Genomic DNA, 7,367 nt, shown 5'->3' with positions numbered 1-7,367 from the left:
TTGTTGTGTCACAATCAGAAAGATGAAATTTTTGCATCCAATCGATGTGCGTGACTAACAAGCGCGAAGTTAACAGAGACACTAAGTTTGCTGAGACGCATGAATTAAGTATACCAACTAGAACAACTCTAAATGCAACGGGACGAAGATCTCAAATATAGGGTCTCTCGTGACTCCAACAAATAAACTTCTTTTTTCCTCCTGTTGTCAGAGGATGCTGTGCATTTTTTCTATAAGCACATCTGAGTATCCTGTTACTTGTCCGGAACTGTCCAGAAACGTACGACAGATCAGTAAATGTGGGGACAGAGGTAACTGAAATTGGTATTTGGCGCAGCGACTCTCCTGTTTTGACCATACGTCTGCAGAATAAAGATTCCCGGCGTTAAAAGTGCTTCAGGAAATCAGTGCAGGTAGCACCTTTTCGTACGGCATATTTTATTTCCAGCTTCAAATAATTTATTTGAATGCCGCGGAAGACCATGGAGCACGTCTTGTCTGTTGCAAAGTTGGTGGCCAGTAATTTGAAGATGTCTCGGCAGGAAGTCTTCACAGCATATTGTGCCTAGCGAAAAAAAAATCAATATATGTAACAATGCTTAACAGGAAGGCAGTAAAATGCTAAAAAATTATCATTGTAACATCCTTTAAAAACCGTTTGGTATGACCTTGGCTATTTATTCGCTATCTTCCAAGGAAAAGTCTAGAAAAAGAGCAATCTGGGGCACACTGTAGTAATTCGCTAGTTAGGTATGCATAATATTTTCACGCTAATATTGGAGCACCGTGTAACTCAGTCTACTTTAAATTTTGCTTCATGCTCCAAGCTACACAAGTCCTGATTATGCACTGCGTCCTTGAAACACGTTGTACCGGTATGTACACTATATTAAACTTCTACTAAGGGCTATATATAGGCTGAACAAGGTCTGATAATGAACACTTAATTGTGGTTTCTAAAGAAACAAAATTTGTAAGCAGTTTAACAAAATGCACGACAGTTTTAATTTCCATTTTTTGAGGGCAGTTGCTATATAACCACATTTTGGTACTGTTCAACAAATGTCGTTCTGCAAAGAATCACCGGACCTCTATATTTTGGAGGGATTACGTATAATTAGACCAAGAGGAATATTCAAAGAATAATTTTTACATTTCACTCCTATTATAAGGGTCCAGCTAATGTAGGCAGCGCTCACTTTTCCCGTGGAAACGCAGCCCAGAAAATATATTGCTTCATGTCTTTCTGCACGCACAGTGCATTTTGTGATCACGTACGGTCCTGATTTACTAACATACAAAATAACACCGTGTAGTCCAGCTATAAAGCAAATTTTGACAAAAAGTGCATTTGAATACGGCTGAATGCAAGATCGCTCTTTTGTTCGCGCCAGATGTGCGTTCCAATAAACCAACCTACAGGGGAGGAAAAAAATAGGACCTCGGCTGAAAACGAAGAGAGGCCTTAGGAAATCGCTTTAGAAGACGTACATGCCAGAAGAATTCAAGTCTATGACAAGAGGATGAAATACTTCTGAGCTGCATCAAGCTCCAGGAGGCAGTAAGTTAACAGCCGCAGCATTATACCTTCCTAGTTGTCCACGAGCGTCATGCAAAGAGGGTGTCGCAAACGCAGTCGACGTCAGTAGGCTATCGTTTAGGAACTAGACTGCGTGAACTTTAAATGTAGTTTCTTCCGAAGTGTAAAAGGTACAGAAAAGATTCGTAGTAAATGGATTGCTTAGCTCCCTCAGTGTTCTCAGCTCAAGGAGCTGTAACTGAGCAGTTTGGGAATTTGCCGATTTATGTATGAGCGGTCCTGCACTTCGCCCGATTTGGGCATACTAAGTAATTTAAAGCTTGTCTTTTAACTGTCACCCTTTCATTTCTATTCCTTAAGAACGAAGAATTTAACCGGCTCTCAAAGAAACACTGACGCAGAAAAGGGCTAAATACCTCAGTCCCGATTTTGCAAAATGTAATAATTTTTAGCAAGAGGAGACCCTGGACGAGCGAAGAGATTTCTTGGAGCGTGAGACTTAATTAAGCGATGCATTTTGTAAAATCCGCTAGAAGCGTTGCATAGGGTAAATTTTCCGCAACCCAAGATTGGCTCGCCGCTCCTCCACGGAACATTGTTCTACACGGTTGTAAGTAGCGTTGATAGTTGAATTTGTAGCGGGTGATCGGCATAAAGAGAATACGAAGCATCGCTCTTTTCGTATACCCCTGGTCCGGGCAGCTGAAGCCGTTGCGTGCAGCAATTCTGAACCGCAAAGAAACCGCAAGCTTTCAGGGCACTTCACGTTATTGTGCAAAACAAGTGGTCCCCATTCCCAGAAAAGATGCTAACTTATGTTTCATAGCAATACCCTGTCTATGATGAAAAAAAAGCTGTTTTCAGTTGTGGTTTCTCATCAGTTCGGATATTCAGCGCTTGGTCTAATAGTCGAACGGCCTTTTTGTGACCTAAGAACTTAAAAAAATAATTAAATTTTACAGGAGAGATGCTTTAGAACCAGCACTATTAAAGACGGGCTGCTGAGAAAACGCTGCTGCTGCTCGGAAGGTCTAATACCTATATTTCCACATGCTTTGCGCGCACAGTGACATCCGCTTTTCTTCCTCGTTGGAAGCTGATGACTAGGAAGTGTGTGTGTGTGCCCTGACAACTGCCGAGTGTGCGCTTTACTGTGCAAAATTTTATTGAAGAGACGCAGCGACTCCCAATCTCATTTTTTTTCATCCCGCTTTGAGTGACTACGAAATTGACAAATTACACGCGTTGCATACAATCTTCGCCACATCTTCGACCTCGAAGTTTACAGGACTCCTGTCATATCGTCTTCCAATCTGTCAGCCTATATAATATTCTTACTCCTTTTTCCCACCAGAAGTTCCTTTTTCCAGAAATTAACGTCCAGTGTCTTTGCCACTCCACCGTAGGGGGTATGTGCTAGCTTTATTTGAGGCCAACCAAGCAACTAACCACTGCCGAGCTGGTTGGTTGTGCTCTCATAATTCACCCGTGAAAAATTGGTGCAGGTCCCGTGTAGATCCATGCAGTTTGCCCCAGACGAAATAGACCAGCGCAACGAGGATATCGAGGACACAACCGAGCCTACAGCCTCTAAGGCCAGCCGCTGCCTGCATTGCCTTCCACCCGAGTTCACTCCGCATTTTAGACGCGCTGGCAGAATGCCCGTCACAACGGCCACCCAGGCTTGTAACCTTTCGGAAGCTGCTTCTGTCCCGTTCGTCGTTCACTCACCACGCACACGAAGACCTTTCCACGGCGACCTCTTCGAGGACATCGAAGATTGGCTGTATCACTATGACTGTGTCGCCACCTACAACGAGTGGAACGACCACCGTAAGTTGCGCAACGTGTACTTTGCTTTTGAGGACTCCGCAAAGACCTGGTTTGAGAACCATGAGTCGACCCTTCCGACTTGGCAAGAATTTTGTTGTCAGCTCTTGCGTGAATATGCCTGCCCCGAACGAAAAGAGAAAGCCAGCAGGCCCTTCAGTATCGGATCCAGAGACCCAAAGAGAGATGCCGGTTGAAGACGTGATTCACCTTTTTCGGCGTACTGACCCGACCATGGCCGAAACAAAAAAGGTGCGTTACCTAATGCACGAAGTTAAGGAACATCTGTTTGCGCATCTCTCTCGCAGTCCACGCAAAGAGTAGATGAATTTGGCCGCGAAGCTACTACAGTAGAACGAGTGGTACAGCAACGGACAACCCAGTATGACCGCACGCTGCAACTCTCAGCTGTCGATTGTCCTTACCTACACAGTGAGAACAGCGATGATGATCCCCAGGAGCTTGCGCGCCGTATTTTGCGGGAAGAATAACAACAACTTCAGATTGTGTGCCTTCAGGCAGCTCCCACCTCGTCTCCAACATTATCCGTGATGAGATACGGAAGGTGATGCAGCCACTAGTACAACAACGTCCCGACCCTCGTGTCTTGTCTTATTCTGAACACTGCACTTTCCTGTGCCTCCTTCCCCCAGCCGCTTTTCTCCAGAGACCCAACTACCAGAGCAGCACTTCTGGACCCTGCCCTCTGCACCCCGCGACCAGTACTGGCAGCACACTCGGAAAGCAGCCATCCGGCGGACCGTTATCAAGTGTCGCCCCCTCTGTTATCATTGCGGAGAGCCGGGACATCTGTATCGCAACTGTTCCTACCGCCGGATGGGCCTGCCGGGATTCACCCCTGACGCACCTCGTCCTGGTTATGGTAAACACCCGCTGCACATTCAGAAATATCTCACCTGCAGTTTTCCTTCCTCCAATTCGGCACAACGCCAGTCCCGGTCGCCTTCTCCTCGACGTTTTTCACCTAACCGTACTGTGTCATCAGGGGCAGCCAGGTCACCCATTCCGCGTCGCGGAAACTAAAACCAGCGACTTCCGGGGCTGGGGAAGCTGCTGATCGCATTTTCGAACATTCTCCAATGACGCTCCGTGCTACATCTGCCACACCGCCAATGTTCTTCGACCACACCGAATTCGTTTCCTCTGACCTCCCCGTGTGTTGACGGCCATTCGATACATTGCTTTGTGGACACAGGCGCCGATTACTCAGTTATGAGTAGGGGTTTGACCGCCGAACTGAAAAAAGTTATGGCGCCTTGGCACAGGCCATAGATTCGTACGGCAGGTGCTCATTCAGCCACGGCGAGTAGGAAATGTAGTGCACGAGTTGGAATCCGCGACGCTACTTTTCCGACGTGCTTCGTTCTTTAGAGTCAGTGCTCTCGGAAACTAATCCCCAGGATAGACTTCCTTCGCGAATATGGAACAGTTATTATCTTCTGGGAGCTTCTAGTTATTTTTTCTGTGGTTCGGGCGCTGCCGGGCGATGAAGATGAGCGGTCCGTCATGGCTTTTTGTATCTGCGATGCTGATGTCCGCTTACCTCCTCGCGCCAGCAAGTTAGAGTTATTTGTGAAGACGGCCGTACCACTCCGGGCATCGCTGAAAGAACGTATTCTTGGTGCTTGGGCGACATATGTGTGTAGCCCGAAGTATTACTGCGCTTCTTCAAGGGATTACACACCTCCTTGTTACCAATTTCAGTTCGGAGCAACATAGAATACCCCAGGACAGTACGGTTGCTCATTTAGAAAAGTTTGGTGCTCCCAGCGGGTGCTCCACCGTCTCTGGCCTGTCAGTGGGCGTCCCAAATCCGGTTTCTCCACTTACTGGCAAGCTCAAAGTTGACAAAAAGTTGTCGACGTCAGAGAAGTCGCGCCTTCTGGCCCTCCTATATTCGTTCGGCGACTGTTTCGCTCTCTGGTTCAAAATCGGTCAGACAGTCAACAAGCATCGGAAAGACCTCAAGCGTCGGACACGGGAAGACGTGTGTAACAGCACCGCTACCGAGTGTCTTCAACAAAAAAAGATGCGACTCGGAACCAGGTCCAGCAGATGCTTGACGATGGAATCATGCTGCCCTCAATAATTCCTTGGGCGCCTCGCGTTGTGCTAGTCAAGGAAAAAAATTGGACTTTGCGTTTCTGCGTCGACTACAGAACGCTGAGCAACGTGACAAAAAAGACGTTTATCCTCTTCCCCTCATTGATGACTCTTTGGATCGTTTTCGCTACGCATGGCATTTTTCGTCTATGGATTTTCGAAGTGGTTATTGGCAAATTGAAGTTAATGAACACGACCATGAAAAAACTGTCTTTATAACTCCGAATGTTTCATATGAATTTAAGGTGCTCCCATTCGGCCTCTGTTCTACACCCGCCACATTCGAAAGAATGATGGATACTGTAATCTACGGCCTCAAGTGGCAGTCGTGCCTTGTCTGTTCAGATGATGCAGTTTTTTTTCTGCGACATTTACGGAGCATCTGAACCGCCTTCATGCAGTCATTCAAACCATCCGTTCTGCTGGCTTGAGTGGCAGTATTTCGTTGTCGATTTGGATAATGCAGTTGTTTTTCTGAGACATTTACGGAGCATCTGAACCGCTTCGATGCAGTCCTCCAAGCCATCTGTTCTGTTGGGTTCAGTGGCAGTCTTGCCTTTTCTATTTAGATGATGCAGTTGTTTTTCTGAGAAATTAGCGGAGCATCTGAACCGCTTTCATGCAGTCCTTCAAGCCATCCGTTCTGCTCGGTTCAGTGGCAGTCTTGCCTTTTCTATTTAGATGATGCAGTTGTTTTTCTGAGACATTTACGGAGCATCTGAACCGCCTTCATGCAGTCTTTCAAGCCATCCGTTCTGTTGGCTTGAGTGGCCGTCGTGCCTTGTCGATTTCGATGATGCAGTTGTTTATTCTGAGACATTTAAGGAGCATCTGAACCGCTTTCATGCAGTCCAAGCCATCCGTTCTGCTGGTTCAGTGGCAGTCTTGTCTTGTCTGTTTAGATGATGCAGTCCTTCAAGCCACCCGTTCTGCTGGCTTGAGGGGCAGTCTTGCCTTGTCTATTTGGATGATGCAGTAGTTTTTTCTGAGAAATTAGCAGAGCAACTGAACGAGCCTTCATGCAGTCCTTCAAGCCATTCGTTCTGCTGGCTTGAGTGGCAGTTTTGCCTTGCCGATTTAGATGTTGCAGTTGTTTTTCTGAGGCATTTACGGAGTATCTCAAGCGCCTTCATGCAGTCCTTCAAGCCATCCGTTCTTCTGGCTTGAGTGGCAGTCTTGCCTTGTCTTTTTAGATGATGCAGTTGTGTTTTCTGATACATTTACGGAGCATCTCAATCGTCTTCATGCAGGACTTCAAGTCATCTGTTCTGCTGGCTTGAGTGGCAGTCTTGCTTTGTCTGTTTAGATGATGCAGTTATTTCTTCTGGGAGATTTCCGTAGCAACTCATCCGGCTTCATGCAGTTATTCAAGCCATCCATTCTGCTGGCTTGAGTGGAAGTCTTGCCTTGCCCATTTGGATGATGCAATTGTTTCTTCTGTGGCATTTACGGAGTATATCAGCCACCTTCATGCAGTCCTTCAAGCCATCCGTTCTGCTGGCTTGAGTGGCAGTCTTGCGTTGTCTATTTCGATGATGCAGCTTTATTTTCTTAGACATTTACGGAGCATCTCAACTACCTTTATGCAGTCCATAAAGCCACCCGTTCTGCTCGCCTGTACCCTAAGCCGAAGAAATGCCACTTTGCTCTTGAAGAGCTGAAATTTCTGGGAAAACCTTGTCAGCTCCAATGGCGTACTCCCTGACCCCGAGAATACGACTGCTGTTGCGGCGTTTCCGACACCTACCAACAAGCGCTCCCTGCGCCGATTTTCTGGCCGTTGTGCTTATTTCATTGGCCGTTGTGCTTGTTTCAGTCTAAAAATAAACTAGTTTTAGCGAGTGAAGTTATTTTGTTAGAAGGTCAGATAGTT

At 46.5% G+C, this 7,367-nt stretch overlaps 1 protein-coding gene across 1 annotated transcript in view; it reads left to right on the top strand.

Moving 5' to 3' along the window:
- The first annotated feature begins 1,459 nt into the window (after nt 1-1,459).
- The window catches only part of LOC144133966 (uncharacterized), a 45,204-nt gene continuing 39,296 nt past the window's right edge, over nt 1,460-7,367 (top strand). The window contains exon 1 of the mRNA XM_077667007.1: nt 1,460-1,561. The gene's annotated coding sequence lies outside the window, so the exon portion shown is untranslated. The remainder of the gene's footprint in view (nt 1,562-7,367) is intronic.

The sequence above is a fragment of the Amblyomma americanum genome, chromosome 5 (assembly GCF_052857255.1).
Source record: "Amblyomma americanum isolate KBUSLIRL-KWMA chromosome 5, ASM5285725v1, whole genome shotgun sequence".
Classification (NCBI taxonomy): Eukaryota; Metazoa; Arthropoda; class Arachnida; order Ixodida; family Ixodidae; genus Amblyomma; species Amblyomma americanum.
The sequence above is the reverse complement of the archived record's forward strand: the minus strand, read 5'-3'. Positions and strand labels throughout refer to the sequence as shown.